General features: G+C 36.8%; 1 protein-coding gene across 6 annotated transcripts in view; it reads right to left on the bottom strand.

The window, feature by feature from the left end:
* The window catches only part of sulf1 (sulfatase 1), an 80,957-nt gene extending 66,741 nt beyond the window's left edge, over positions 1 to 14,216 (bottom strand). For 4 of the 6 annotated variants that reach the window (XM_043226834.1, XM_043226833.1, XM_043226836.1 and 1 more), the window contains exon 1: positions 13,934 to 14,216. The gene's annotated coding sequence lies outside the window, so the exon portion shown is untranslated. The remainder of the gene's footprint in view (positions 1 to 13,933) is intronic. The other 2 variants (XM_043226837.1, XM_043226839.1) reach the window with 1 other exon arrangement.
* Positions 14,217 to 15,176: the final 960 nt, after the last annotated feature.

Here is a 15,176-nt window from a genome sequence, read left to right as displayed (position 1 = left end):
CTTACGTTAAACTTCCTTGTTTACATGGCTGGGTCACTTAAGGACATTTGCAGAATTGTCTATAAGCCACTTTTGCTGTATTTTTAGGGTCATCGGCCGGTTGCAAGGTAAATCTTCTGCTTAGTTTGAGTTTGCTTTGGACTGTGTTTTCATTCAGCTCAATATTTTGGTGCATTGAGCTTTTCTTCTAATCCAGAGAGTCCCTCAGTCCCAGCATGAGGCTAGTACCAGCACACGTTACTTTTGGGATGGTTCTCTGCAAGGTGATGAGCAGTGCCTGGATTCCTCAATAATGTTTAGAAATGAGGCTCATCAGACCAGATAATCTTGTTTCTCACAGTCTGAGGGTCCGTTAGGTGCCTTTTTTTTTTTTTGCAACCTCCAAGTGTGTTTTTGTGTCACTGATGAGATGATTGAGTCTTGTTTAACCTGCCATGAATCCCAGATCATTGTACTTCTGCAGATTTCTCTACATTTGATTGTGGAGCTCAACTAGAGTGACCATCAGCTTCTTGGTCACCAGTCTAGACAAAGTCCTTTTCTATCAATTGCTCAATTTGGCCAGAAGTCCAACTCTAGGAAGATTCCAGGTTGTTTCAAACTTCTTCCATTAAGGGTAACAGAGACTATAAGCCTCTATAAGAGATTTTCTGACCTCTTCCCCTGATGTGTGACTTGACACAAACCTGTTTCTGAGCTCTACAGTTCTTTTGACCTCAGGGCTTGGGTTTTGCTCTGATACGCCATATCAGCTATTAGACCTTTTATTAAGACATGTGAACCTTTCCAAATCATACCCATTCAATAGATTTTGCCACAGGTTATCTTCACTGTAAGTGTAGTAACATATACAAGCCTTCTGAATGTTCCTGTGCTAAATTTCAAGTGTCCCAGATAAGAGAATCCTTAAAATCAAGCTTTTTTTTTATTTTTAATACATTTGCAAATATGTTAAAAACCAATTTTTTGCTTTACTATTTTGTGTATGGAGCATACATAGCAAAAACAAAATAATTTAAGCAACATAAAACATTAAGAAAATGAAGGTAATTTTTTTGTATGGTATATCCATTATTGATAGACAAAATGAGCTAAACTCTGCAGGAAAATGGGCCTCCAGGATCACCCCTGATTTAGATAAAGACACATTTTCTCAAAATTTGAATACAATTGTGTAGTAGGAATCTAAGCTAATCAAAATGTAGCAACACTTGGTAAGCAATAATAACCATAAAGCTGATCTTAGGAAACAACAACAAAAAAAAAAAGACAACCAAACAAAATTTTATATATGCACAACTAATTAATAATCTATTTAGGGACATTTTTCTGGATTTTTCAGTGCAACAGACAAACAACATGAAACTCTGCATTTGCAAAAAAGACAGCTCAATTGTGTTTGCATTTAAAAAAAATGCTTTATCTAAGAATTTACCATTCCAGTAAATGGCCCCTGAGGGAGGTTTATAAACAAAACCATAAGAGGACAGCGAGTATAGAGATTGGATACATTTCCTACATTCCTCTGTTCCTTTGGTCTATAAACATGGGGGTTTATTTTGTGAAGGTGCATGGATGCGTGCTCAAAAGCATCCTCTGTGAGATGTCTGCGTCAGTTAGAGATCTGATTGCGGAGACTTGTTATATCTAGCGGCCCGAAGCTGGAGGTGGTGTTGTGAAACTGGAAAGTAACACTCCGTGTAACCGACTCGAGTTTTGTGTTATGGACGTTTGGATTATAAAACAGGACTATTGCATGGTGAACGGCTACCCAAGCAAATACAAAAGCAGTCTCTTCCCATTCTTTCGGGTGCATGACACTATGCTCAAATGGGTGTTGAAATAAACCAAATCCCCAGGAGTCGTCTCCAGGCTGTAATGTCTGCCCGCTGCCTCCAGGTCTTTCCGAGAACAGAGAGCAGACGTTTGACGGCTCCCAGCGGCCCTCCACCCTGGCTAGTGCACAGCGTTAGCAACCCTCTATTTGTTTGGAGTTTATTATGGTGCTGCTATTTAACACACATTGAGCCGGTAGACTCCTACACACAGATTTGTTCGCTCTACTCACACACGAGCGCCGGGGCCTTTCAAACGGTGCGGAGGTTGAGCCATCAAACCGTGAGAGTCTGGGAGACATAAACACAGAGTGGCTGTTGATAGTAAGATTTGCGGTGTGTAATCTACTCAGCGACTTCAACACTGGAGCTGTTGAACTCTTAGCATAACAGCCATTTCCCAGCAATTCTCCCATTGAGAAGCTTTTATTTATTGGCCACTCTTAAAACGGGTTTTAAAGAGATTTTTTCCGACTGTAAACTACTCAACACACCTGTCAGAGAAGCTCCATTAGGACACGAGTAATTGGGGCAGGGAGTGCTAAAAGGCTAGTAAACCCTGCGTTAGCGTATGTTTAACAGGAGACTGTGTAAGGGAGGAAATGATTGTGAGAAGAGCTTCCAATAACTTCTGGTATCTAATGGTCTTATCAGGAGGTCGCTATCACGGGTAATGAGCTAGTGCAGTGCTATTGGCGCGAGGATGTAAGTTCTTGATGGTTTTGATCAGTTACTTGGCTCAGAGAACTGATTTAGAACTCGCTTCTCACACTGAAATGCTTGCTTTGATAGCACAAATGAGAAAAAAAAACAACTTTGAATATGTTCTCTGAGACAACTATGGCCTCTAATTTTAGAGCTGGGTTTTGATACAAATTTCACATTTGATTTAATTAATAAGCTTGCAGTTCAATTCAGCACTATTTTAGATGTATATCAGATAAAGCATATGCCAAATTTTCAAGGTTAAAAAAAACAAAACAACTCAATTAATGCTCAGTCAGTTGGTATTACTATTGAGGGTTAACATTGAAGGTTATAAACTGATTTGTATTGAAATGCATAAATGACACCAAATTAAGTTTTTATAATGACAAAGTTACAATTAAATACTCCAATTCCGTTTTATGTATACATTTAGGTATGCTAATAATGAATGTTATACAGTGCATATATTTAGCTAAATGCTCCTCTCTAGAGAGGATTTTTTTCCCTGATTATCGAGTTAATGGTCACCGTATAAGGAAATGTGGAAAAGGAAAATGCGATGTTACATGACTACAAGCGGTTATAACTGTGGTCATTCCGTGGTTGAAACACTGATTGCGCGATTACATGAGACAGGATAGAGATTCCGGTAAGCTATACTCCTTTTAACATACCTGTGCAATATTATTCATTCCAAAACTGGTTTTAAAGTGGAAGAGATGATCAATTGATGCACACTTCGCCCTGCCGCTTCTTTTGAGGTGCTATAGTGATTCGTCACTCCACATCAAACACCAAAACAGAATTTATTGTTTGAATACGGTAATAAAATGGACAGAATTTGAAATGAGACTTCGTTTCATAGCACAAAGAATAGCAAAACTTACTGCAATTCATTGGATAGGATGCAAACTACAATGTTCCATTCATTAACTGAAAACAGGCTAGACTAATTGATTCTTCAGATTAAGAGAGAAAAAAAAATTATATACTTCCTTAAAAATAAGAATCCCTAAATATGAGGAATCAATATTCTTTTCCCAGCCTTAAGCAGATTAAGTAAAAAAAATAAAATATAAAAGGTGAGACTTAATTCGAATTCATTCCTGGTGGACATTAAATCATGAAATGTGTGTCACACACCAGAATAAAATCCAGACCGAATGAAGCAATGCCAAAGCTATTTAACCATTGGTAAACAATTTCCAATAATGGCACCAAGTTATAATATTTTGATTATAGATGACAGAGGATATTCTTTTTAGAATAACATGCATCAATGAATTGCTCACAAGAACATTCATTTAATTAAAAAAAGCATTGAGTTTTGACATCATGTTGACTTTAAATCACCCTTTAATATTTATACCACTGCTAATTTATCCCATGGCAGCCATACTAGCGAAGGTTTTGTACAGCCATTAAGAATTAGCTGACAGATGTCTAAATGTTTGGATAGATTCTGACCACGTAGGAAATATTACCAAATGTTCGAACGGCATTAAATCACGCTGCAGTCAAATAAACTCAGGCGATATTCAAACAAATGCTGGTCAGTTTCCCTTTTAAAATGCCAACTCAGACCCTTTAAAAGAGAGGGAAGCAGTGGCAGGACACACAATGGAAATTCAATATGGACTTTACACGTGTTCTCCCTTGGTAATCCATATAAAGCACTTTATTTTTGGAGATCCCCAAGGGATAAACTGTGACCAACTGCTTGCAGCAACACAGCTTTATGACCACTTAAATTCTGCGGCAGTCGATTTAAGAGTGGGTGTGAGCACAGGATAAGCAGACAGGTAAATCACCTTCATGGCGAGTCATAAGACTTCATTTGTTTACGCCACTCTTGAAACACTGCAAATTAACCCTCTAGACGTCAATAGAGCATTGTTGTCTGCGGTGGAGCTGTTAAGCGCACAAGGAAAGTTTTATTAATGACTGATGTTAACCATGTAGATACTGTAACTCCGTAGCATTCAAATGCGTCTGAGGAAATTCCAGGCCTATTCCTGGCAAGAACGTTCCAAAATAAGAAATTGATTTTTAAAATGAATAAATAAAATGCTAATTTATTTGTTATATCTAAAAAAAAAAAAAAAGAAGCTAATAAATTAAGTTTATTATAATTAGTTTACACACACACACACACACACACACACAGACACAAACACACAAACACTCAATAAACAAAAGCAAAAGTGTCAGTTCAAAAATTTAAAGACTCCATAAATTAAGTGTTGAACCAAGTTTGCTTACCTATTCAAATTAATTTATTATTACAAAGACCTCATCATAATTTTTTGATTTTTGTCTAGTTTAGTGTTAACAAACCAGGGGGCTGTTTCATAAAAGAAGTTTGCAAAACAAGTCAGTCTAACTTAAATCTGGCTTTACTTGTTTCATGAAACAGATCCCTGGAGTTATAAAAAAAACCCTAACAAACATTAACTGAAATAAAGTGGAAATAAAATAAAGGAATTAGTTAAAAGTTAAAATTAAACATATAACTGAACAAAAAATGTCACAGAATAGTTAAAATACTAAACTTACTAAAAATAAACATACAATAAATGCTAAATAAACAATAACAAATTGTACAAAGTGCACATAAAAACAGCTAAAACTGAAAATGAAAAAATAAGATAATACAAAAGACAATTTCTAAAAATAATACTAAATCCCTGACTGACATTGAAAAAGCATCTCAGAAGAGCAACAGTTAAACCTGGCTTCTTCTCAAAAGGTTTCGTTTTTTGATAACCAAAGCAGCTTTATTATGTTGGGTTAAATGGAGCTGTAGCTCATGTGCATCTGAACTGGCCTGTTCCTCTTTTATCTACTTTCTGTGAAGTTCTCACAATCAGGCTACATTAGCATTTTAGTGGCAGCTGCTGCAGGAGGTGGTTCAGGTAATACAACAGGTAATAGAGGCCTAACACAGGCTGGAGGGGAGGGGGGGAGGAAGTCTGATGCTAATAACCTTAATTGCGGTCATCATTGTTTGGGCCATGTTGGGAAGCTATACAACAAAGAAAAGAAAAGTAACTTTTGCTAACATCAAATAGACTTTGAGCCAGGTTTCAATGAAAGGAATAAGTCAATGCTGGCCACCTGAGACTCATACGGAGTCAACATTTGTGAAAGAAGTAACAGAGTCAAAACTGTGAAAGGTGAGATCAGAGAGTTGCAATTTAAAATACATTTAAATAGCTAAGTTGTAATAATATTTCACAATATGATTGTATTTTTGATCAAATAAATGCAACCAAAAAAATAATTCTTCTAAACCTTGGTTGGTAATGTGTATAAATCTATCTATAATAGAAGTGGCATTCAACATAATAACGTGCTAAAGCCTCTTTAATAAAAGCAAAAATAAATAAATGTTCTCAATATTTGGTTAATAGTCCTAAATATTTGGTTACGATGTTAAATGGGCTGCCATAAAATTCGCCCACAGATGAGCTCATGGTTTGTGTGGAGGTGTCCTTCCTGTTTCATCATCTGCCTCATGCTCAGAAAAAAAACCTACCCACCCATAATCCAATATGCCTTTACCATTTGTGTGCAGTAAACATGAGCTAAATCTGTATGAACATATTATACAGCATTAGATGATTTGTATGTGACTTGTATGTTTTTATTTGTGTGATTGTGCATCTTTTGCTTTATATAGAAACGTTTCACAGACATCTGTACATACAAAATAAATACCATTCCTTGTCTATAGAAAGACCTAAAAATATGTGTTTATTGTCCTTCGTAGCTCACAAGTTATTTATGGAGAGCTGGCATATATGTGGATTCTGACAGCATTCCAGAATGAATGAGAGTAGTCTGAGCCAGCATGTCACTGTTTGTTTAACCTCGGATTAATAAAACTCTACAGCAGGCCTTTAAAAATAAATGCTTCTTCAGCTCAGCCTGAGCTTGAGCCCCCATCCACCAGCTTTGATTTAAAGGCGGTCAGAATGTAAAGGATTCTTTCATGTCAGCAACCAACACATGAACATTATAAATGCAGCCGATTCAAGACGCAAGATGGCAAGTTAGATTTATCAGCTGTGGCTTGCCATATTGGTTTAATCAGATTTTATGGCATTCAAACAGTAAGGTGGTTGATAATGCGAAGCATAAGCCATGCATAAGGCACTTGGAAGAAGCCAGATCTACTGAATGTGTGAACCATGTGTCTTATCATTGACAGTTTGAACACCATTTGAAATTAAGTCAAATATTGGTATTGCTAAGGTGCCAGTGATGCTGACAAGGTTAAAACACGAAAAGATAATAATGAGACATGTGAAAACAGAAGTGTGGAGAGACGGACAGCTAAACAAGACCCGAGAAAGTTCCCAAAGCCAAAAAGTCCTTAGGTCAGTTTAGAAGTGTACCGAGTCAAGCTACGCCTGCATTAGCAGCTCTTACAAAAACAACTTCTACATTCTAGAAAGGCAACACTGACCTCATTCCTACCAATAGACCCCAATTCTTTGTTTTCTATGCTATACCCCCCAAAAATGTGGCCTTTATCCATCTGCAAGGTTGCCACGACTCTACAAATATGAACAGAATAGGACAAAGAAGAGTCAGGTCAATACATTCGCCCACTGTTGCCCTCATTTATTCTGCCGGGCTTGACATAAGCAAACAATCCTCTCTTACAGCTTAGCAACTATTTGGACTGCCACACACTGAAGTCACTCTTCTATGGGCCCATGACATCCTCAAATTCAGAACATCACCCTTTGTGGGTCTTACATTTGTACTGAATGTTCCAAAACAGGGAAGAAAAAAAAAAATCCTTTTCCCTTCCTCAACAGCGTAACTATGCTGAAAACACTTTTTAAATTAAGTACATTTGAACATACCAAGTTCTTCTTTAGACCTTAAAACATGACCGTTGCTTATGAATAGACTCAAATATGACTTACATCAGGCCACTGACGCGTTTTTGTGGGACGCAAAAAAAAAATTAACTTTAATTTCTGAAGTTGCAGGAGTAGAAGAATGATGACAGTAACGAAGAAAGAAGAAAGTTAGGATGAACAACAAAACATAAACTCAGATCAAACAAGAACAAAAACGAGGTGAAGAACAAAGGACAAAGAACAGCAAAAAAGGACAAGATGATAATGAAAGTACAAGATGATAATGAAAAACAAAGAATATGAAGAATGTAAAAGAAAAGAACAACAAAAAAGATCAAGTACAAGAAGATGAAAAACAAAGAACAAAAAAACAAGGACAAAAAAGACGAGACGACAAGGAAAAACAAGAAACCCTTTTTAACCTCAAGTCAAGATTAAACAAAAAAAAAAAACCTAACTAAATAGCTACTCCTCAAATTTGCTCAAAATCACCATTTTCTCCAACTGAATACCACCAACAGAAAAAAAAGGATGACACCGATGGGAAAGTTCAGTTTCCCTCAATTGAGCAGGCTCGCTTGGATAGATTGAGCAAACATCTCCTTTGTGTGCCCATCTCCTTGCCTCTGATGTGGCCTGACAGCAAGAGCATTATGGGAAGGCTGGTTCCTGCAGGAGTGGTAATGCAGCTGTCTCCTGTTTACCCTCTTCCTCTGGGCCTGGGTATCAATTAGCCGGGCAATGGAGAAAGTGCAATCAACACTACTCAAAACGAAACCCATAGCGTGCCAAATGTGAGAACTGAAGACGTACATCCCTTTAAAACAAATGGTTCCCACCATCATGTGTCTGACGAGCAGCCGAAAGTCTTTATGAGGTTCATGGAATTACTTAAGGATATGAAGCCATTTTAAGTGCTTGTTAAACTTGTTCCATTTGTTTTAACCACCAAGAGAGTGTGAACTCTTCGTTCATCATTTAATTCCTCATCTGGATTAACTGAAATTACATTTGTGTTCCTGTAATTACAAATGTACCTCAATCAAACAGCAAACTCTTTTATTTGCTCCAAAAGAAATACTTGATACAAGCAATAAAAGCAATTCGGAAAAGCTTGTTTTTATTAAGAACAAATTTAGTAATTATCTTGTGTTTTTGCATTTTAAGCCTTATAAATCCTCTTATTGCTGTAGTACATCAATAAAACTGCATGACTACTATTAAAACGAAACAAAGTCATTATTATTTCATATTGTTCTAGTGAGACTGACTTTGCTGTCTTTATGTCTGTGATTTCAATGATGCTTGGTATATAACAGTAAATTCTAAATGAAAGAAAGAAAGAAATTATAAAATGTTTATTAAATGGATAAGTTACCTAAAAAAAAAAAAAAAGCATTTTGTTATTTATAAGGCCCAAAAACGTAGTAAGGATATCTTTAAATAAAATTGTCCATCAGTGGCTTGATCTTAATTTTACAAAGCTTCAAGAATATGTTGTGTACAAACAAAACAAAGAGTCTGAAAGCTCTTTGATTCCATAAAAAAAAAAAAATGTATTTGTGTGCTCAAGATGAATGAAGGTCTTGGGGCTTTGGAAAGACATGAGAGTAATTAATGACCAATTAATTTTTAGTTCAACTATCCCTTTAAATCCATTCTTTGAGAAAGAGGAGTAGGAATCAGAATGTGATGCCTGAGGCAAATAAAAAAGCAAACGATAAGAAAAAAAATGACAGAAGCCTGGTCCCACCCATGCACAGAACAAGGCTGCTGGACGGCCAAGAGAAGACTAAGCTATAAAGACATAAATTACAGCCCCGTCATGTTTCTCCTTAAACTAATCATTAAGATTTGTGTCCATGTTAAGTGTTACACTGCTAGTCTGGCACATCACCACCTCCTTTCTTCATACAAGCTGCGCGGCTCCCTTAAAACATCTGGATATCTACCAGTTGGGCTGAAATTCAGTCCTTGGCCTCCATTCAGGTGGCTAACCATGAGCTCAGCACTGAGAGATCCTGCTGCACCTTGTGAATACATGAATCACATGAAACATTTGATCCATGTGTACGTTGACTCGGTCAAGCATCTCTCAGGACATTTTCTTCAAAAAAGACCTCACCCAATCAAATTGCTCAGTTCAGTCCCACAGACTTGGAACTAGGTGGCCTTCGAGTCTCAAATGACCTCCTGAACACCGTGGAAGTTGACTGGGGCAAACCCATTACGGTTACTGCGCCTCACGCTCGAATAAATCAAAGGAAAAAGGCCAAGCACGCCTCTTGGTGGCCTCAAGAGGAGGGAATCAGTTAGGACAGATGTTTTTGACATTCAGTCTGATTTCATTTAGGGGAAATGAAGAGACAGGAAAACCTCAGCACACCCAAAGTATAGCCATTTTTATTATTTGCTTGGACATTTAGCTTCATGAGAACAGCAAGCAACACGCCTAAACCCCATTGTTACGACCTCTCGGAAGCGAAAAGCCACAATAAATGATTCAGTCTGACAGAACCGTTCACGATTCTGTCAGTAGAGTCTTAGCCAATTGTACCCAACTGATATTGAATAAGCTTGAAGACGGCTTTTAAAAAAGGTTTCCACGTCGCTCACAAGAAACTGAGGTCATGCCTTTCCAGCCAACATCCACTAACATGCACATTACAGCCCTGAAACTCTGCAGGTGCTGGCCAGCTGAAAGCTCTTTTCCACCAGGAAGCTGTAAAAGTCAACTACACCCCTGTTGTGTACTGTGCTGTTATGGTTTTGGTGAGTGGAACCACTTGTGGTTAGTAAACAAGCCTATTCATGGAGTTTGTGTTCAGTCACCTCATAGGCGTCAAGACATTGGGCCACTTCATGATCACGTCTGGAGTTACAACTCAATCAAACTGCAGGAAAAGGATACTCAGGTAACTCAACCTGATCTTATGGGAAAATGTGTTTTCAAGTAGTTGCAATTTTATACCAGTTTGAATAATGAAAATGTATTGTGTGCATTGCCACACAACCAATGAGACGATTAATGTTATCTAAAAGCCTTTTGTGAACCCTTTGGTAAGTAATCAAGCCTGATACATTATCCCGTCCACAATCATTTCTGCCAATTACAAAAAAGTATAGAGAACAACTCCAAGCTATTATCTTAAAGGAATGGTATTACCAATAATTTACCAATGTAACAATGTACCAAAAATGTAAACATATACACATATACTGTGTAATTAATATATATATATATATATATATATATATATATATATATATATATATATAATAGCTTAAAATTTCATTTACTAAATTACATCCCATTTATTGTGATTGTTGTGTTAAAGGCCTCTAACACTAGCTTGCTCTATTCTTTTTCCAATCAATTCTATTGGTTTTCTTATTATTTATTAAATAATTAAAAACCTTGCTAAGTGTACTGTGTTAAGGTAACTTGAAATGTATGCATGTATACAGTTGATTAGAACGTTGTTCCAGAATCAACAAGAATGTTGATCCAGGAACATCTTGTACTTGATTACACAGGGTTTGAATTGTGCCCAGGCCAGCACATTGATGCCATGGACACTTTATTAATGCCAGGCAAGTAACCTGATTTAAAAAAAAATATAAAAATAATAATAAAAACATAATAATAATAATAACAATAATAATAATAATAATAACAATAATAATAATAATAATAATAATAATAATAATAATAATAATAATAATAATGTGAATAGTGGATATAGTAAGGCAACTGTATATAATGCATTTATTGATACTATAAAGGGAGAGGCTCACTCTTTCCAAAAGAAATCAAAACATGCCACACAAGGAAAGAAAGAGGTAAAAATTAGGTTAAAAGAGGTAACAATATTTTACATTTAAAATGCAGTTACTTGTTCATCATTAAAACTGTTTAATAGATCAATAAACAGTTAGTTAAGCAAGAACAATAATATTAAATCATTAACCACAGTGCCTTTCATACCAACCAGTCCATTCATTGATGAATGATTCAGTGTTTTGAATGAATCAGACTAATCAAAGTTTTATTAGCCCAGGCATAAACAACTGAAGAATCTGCTGTTTAAACAAATCACTTGAATGAACGACTCAATGACTCGCTTATTAAAAGCTCATTACTGGCACCTACTGGCGTTTTATCAAAGCAAATCCCACTTTAACACACACACACACACACACACACACACACACTAAAATACAATAAATGTGATATATTTCTATTTATATATTATATTTTAAAATATAATTTACTAAAATCTAATTAAAAAAATACAAGAGAGCAGCTTGGTCATACTGCTGAACATCTCCTTTTGTGTTTTACAGATGCCAGTCATATCGGTTTGGATCAAGAGGAGGTTGCTAATCATGGTTAATCTAAAAGCCCCCACAAGCAAGTACGCATAATAACAAGGAGTCTTTGTTTATTCCAGTTAGCATGACAGAAAGATGCAAACTCACTGCAATAGCATCTGGATGAAGCCAAGTGTATCCTACTGGCCAGAGTTTGTCTTCAGAAAGGACTCAGCCAAAGAAAACAGCTCCAGCTTTCAAAGTATCTTTGCCCTTTAAAACCGCCTGTTCGTCTATGGACAGATTGACTGCGAGCGAGCGAGCAAACGGACGCCTTGAGCTACAACACAAGGGTGAATGAGTTGAGTAAGACATAGAGGCCTCGATCCCTAGCAGCCGAATAAAACATCTGAACCCATTTCACAAAGAACGGTTTAATAAAAATCCAGATGTGCACTTTATGTTCAAGGATATCTTTATAAAATGACCATGAAACAGAACTCAAAGGCAGATTTTCATCCAGTTCTGTCAAGGTTTGCAATATAACGCCAAATTGTGGTAAAGGGAATACAACCTACAGTATGTGTTTCAGCTTAAGCATGAAACGCTACTGCCTAGAGGGCTTTTAATGTGCGTGCGCCTGAGAAATGATGATTCCCTCATCAGTCCTCGATATTTTACAGTCAATAGAAACATCACCACATTGACCAAGTGTGCTGCGTTTTGGCATAACGTATCATTTAAAAGCCATACAAATGAGGTAAGAAGAAATAACAAAACAGCTCAATGACATGGAGGGCCGCGCAAATAATCCTTAATCTTTCTACTTGAACGAAAAGCACAATTGTTCCCCTGCCTGCTGGATGAAGTGCTGTTGGTTCTTCGTTCAAGCAGACACGGTTAGAAAAAAAACTCACTCAACCGCCTGCCAATACACACGCAACTCCCTACGTAAAGTTACACGCTCCTGCTACGACCGTCTGCCAGCGCTGGAACCGTGTCCCTCGAACCGAACAGCTCATGTTGGTATACTGACCACAAACTCTCACACCTGAAATATTTCATCTGGCCTAACAACTCAGTGAGAACGGGGCTGGGATGTCATTGTACTTATTTTGACCTTTGCTTAGCCTGAAATTATTCATACTTATTTTGACCATAGTTAAAATAAGTGCATTGCTCATTCAGAAACCTCATGTGATGATTATCGACTCCAAAACACATCATTTGGATGAGCACATTCGTGGATAAACACTTTTAAGGATGAAATGATTCAGTGGCTCGTTTGAAAGCTACATATTTCTTACGGAAAAGACCAACGACCTGACCGCAAGTAACTGTTTTGGAAGCTACACGAACAACAGTAGATCAGAAGTTTGAATGTGCATTAAAACATTTTTTTATTTACATTAGCTACTGTGTATTGCATGCTGTAGAGACATGCGTTATCGATGATCTAAAGTTTTACTGATTGATGATTTTGTATTTGTATTATTCTGTATTAAAACAAACGGTTTATAGGAAAAAAAAGCTGTGAAGCTTCACCCTTAACCTCAATGGAGCAAGAGCAGATTGTATGAAAAGCTGTGTTAGATTTGGATGTTTTTGTCTTAGTTTAACAAATGTGCCACCTTTGGTCAACCCCCCCAAAAAACATGAGAAAAAACACTGAATTCAATAGGCAAGCAGGAACAACAGTCTCTTTCAATAACTTGGCAGTAAGTTGACATCTAATGACTAATATATTCTGGTAAACAGAGTCCTACCACACTGGGAATGGCTGTGGAGAATGACTGGAAGTGACACACACACACACACACACACACACACACACACACAAAAGAAAGAAAGAGAGAAAGTAAGAAAACACACACATGCACACACAGTTCCATGCTTCAGAAATCAATGTAGTAGTTAAAAACAAAACAAAACCACAATTCATTTAAACAGTATCAACAACTGTAATGGCTAGCATTCAATGAAATGAAATCAAGATCCATCTTTCCATTTTTTTTATCCACCAGCAGTGAATAAGCAGTTAATATGAGCTACAATTGCTCAAAATAGTAACCACTTCTTTGGAAGACAAAACAAAATACCTTGAAAGATACCGTTTATGAGAGGCTAACTAGTTTAGCTTAACAAGCTATCCTGATCCAATACAAAGAAATCCTCATTATTACTAAAAAAATTACTCACCTGAAGACATTTAGAGCAGGACCTTAAACAATCGTCTAGGCAGCCGCGTTTGTTCAATACTTCCAGTAAATCAGTTAGCTGGAGGGCTAGTACTCCACCATGCTTCATCAGCCAAAAGACCTTCTGTTAAAAACTTGATAAACTTCCTCCACTTTTCCTAATAATGGTCCAATTAAAGTGGAAAACCTCAGGATTCTTTGATTATCTCTTCTATCTGCCTTAAAGCAGATGGATTGCACGCCCCACCTCTGCTACACAAAACATTAATGATGCTGCTTCTCTCAGTAGATTGCTAGCTTCAAGCTCATTAAGTGAATGGCAGCCATTTTGAAAGCTCCAATATCAAAGCTATCTGGATTGCTTGCTCCTTCTAACAAATGCAGTCTGATTGCTGAAAGATTTGCACAATTATTATTCACAAATAGTGGAGACCAGAGACGATTGAAACATGCTTAAAAAGACTGATGTAAAGTCATTTTTCTACCAGAAGAAAGATAGATAGATAGATAGATAGATAGATAGATAGATAGATAGATAGATAGATAGATAGATAGATAGATAGATAGATAGATAGATAGAAAATAATGTTTTGTATCCTAACAAAATAAAGTACTTTAGTAAAATATATATTTTAATAGTATTGTTATTGTTGGCTCACATGTATGTTGCTTATACCAAAAGATGGCAGGTAGATTTGTTGCAGTCTGAGAGTTATGAGGGTAAATGTGAAAAATGTTACCCCGGCCTTTCCTCTCTCAGTGATTTTGTTGACTTTAGTTCAGAGCCCAAAATTGACAGCACATGTGTAGCTAAAGCCTGTGTCCCTACCTGTTATGCTGGTTGTTTTCGAGGTTTGTCCCAAGGAAATACCATCAGAGCAGATCCTGCCACATAATGCTTCACTCATGCCTCTCTTTGGTCTGACATTTTGGAAATGAAGAACAAAGTAATGCTTTTTATTTATTGAAAGGTCAGATGAAACTTGTTCTTTGGGGCCTTTAGATCTCTGAGAGGTCACATGGATAGAAATCAAGCGTTGAAAATTAAAAAAAAAAAAAAAAAAGACTTACGTCTTCTTTTGACTATGTGCAGCTGAATATTTTTTGTATGAGAATGGATGACAGCAAAGACTTTCAAGCAAGGCTTTTCTCAAAAGGAACAGCTGGCTCTGCAAAAAGATGCCATTCAAACTCTAGATGCTGGATGACTTCCTAATGAACAGAAGTTCCACAGTTATGAGAGC

Source organism: Puntigrus tetrazona, chromosome 24 (genome assembly GCF_018831695.1).
Source record: "Puntigrus tetrazona isolate hp1 chromosome 24, ASM1883169v1, whole genome shotgun sequence".
NCBI classification, from domain to species: domain Eukaryota; kingdom Metazoa; phylum Chordata; class Actinopteri; order Cypriniformes; family Cyprinidae; genus Puntigrus; species Puntigrus tetrazona.
This window is presented reverse-complemented; position numbering and strand designations above follow the sequence as displayed.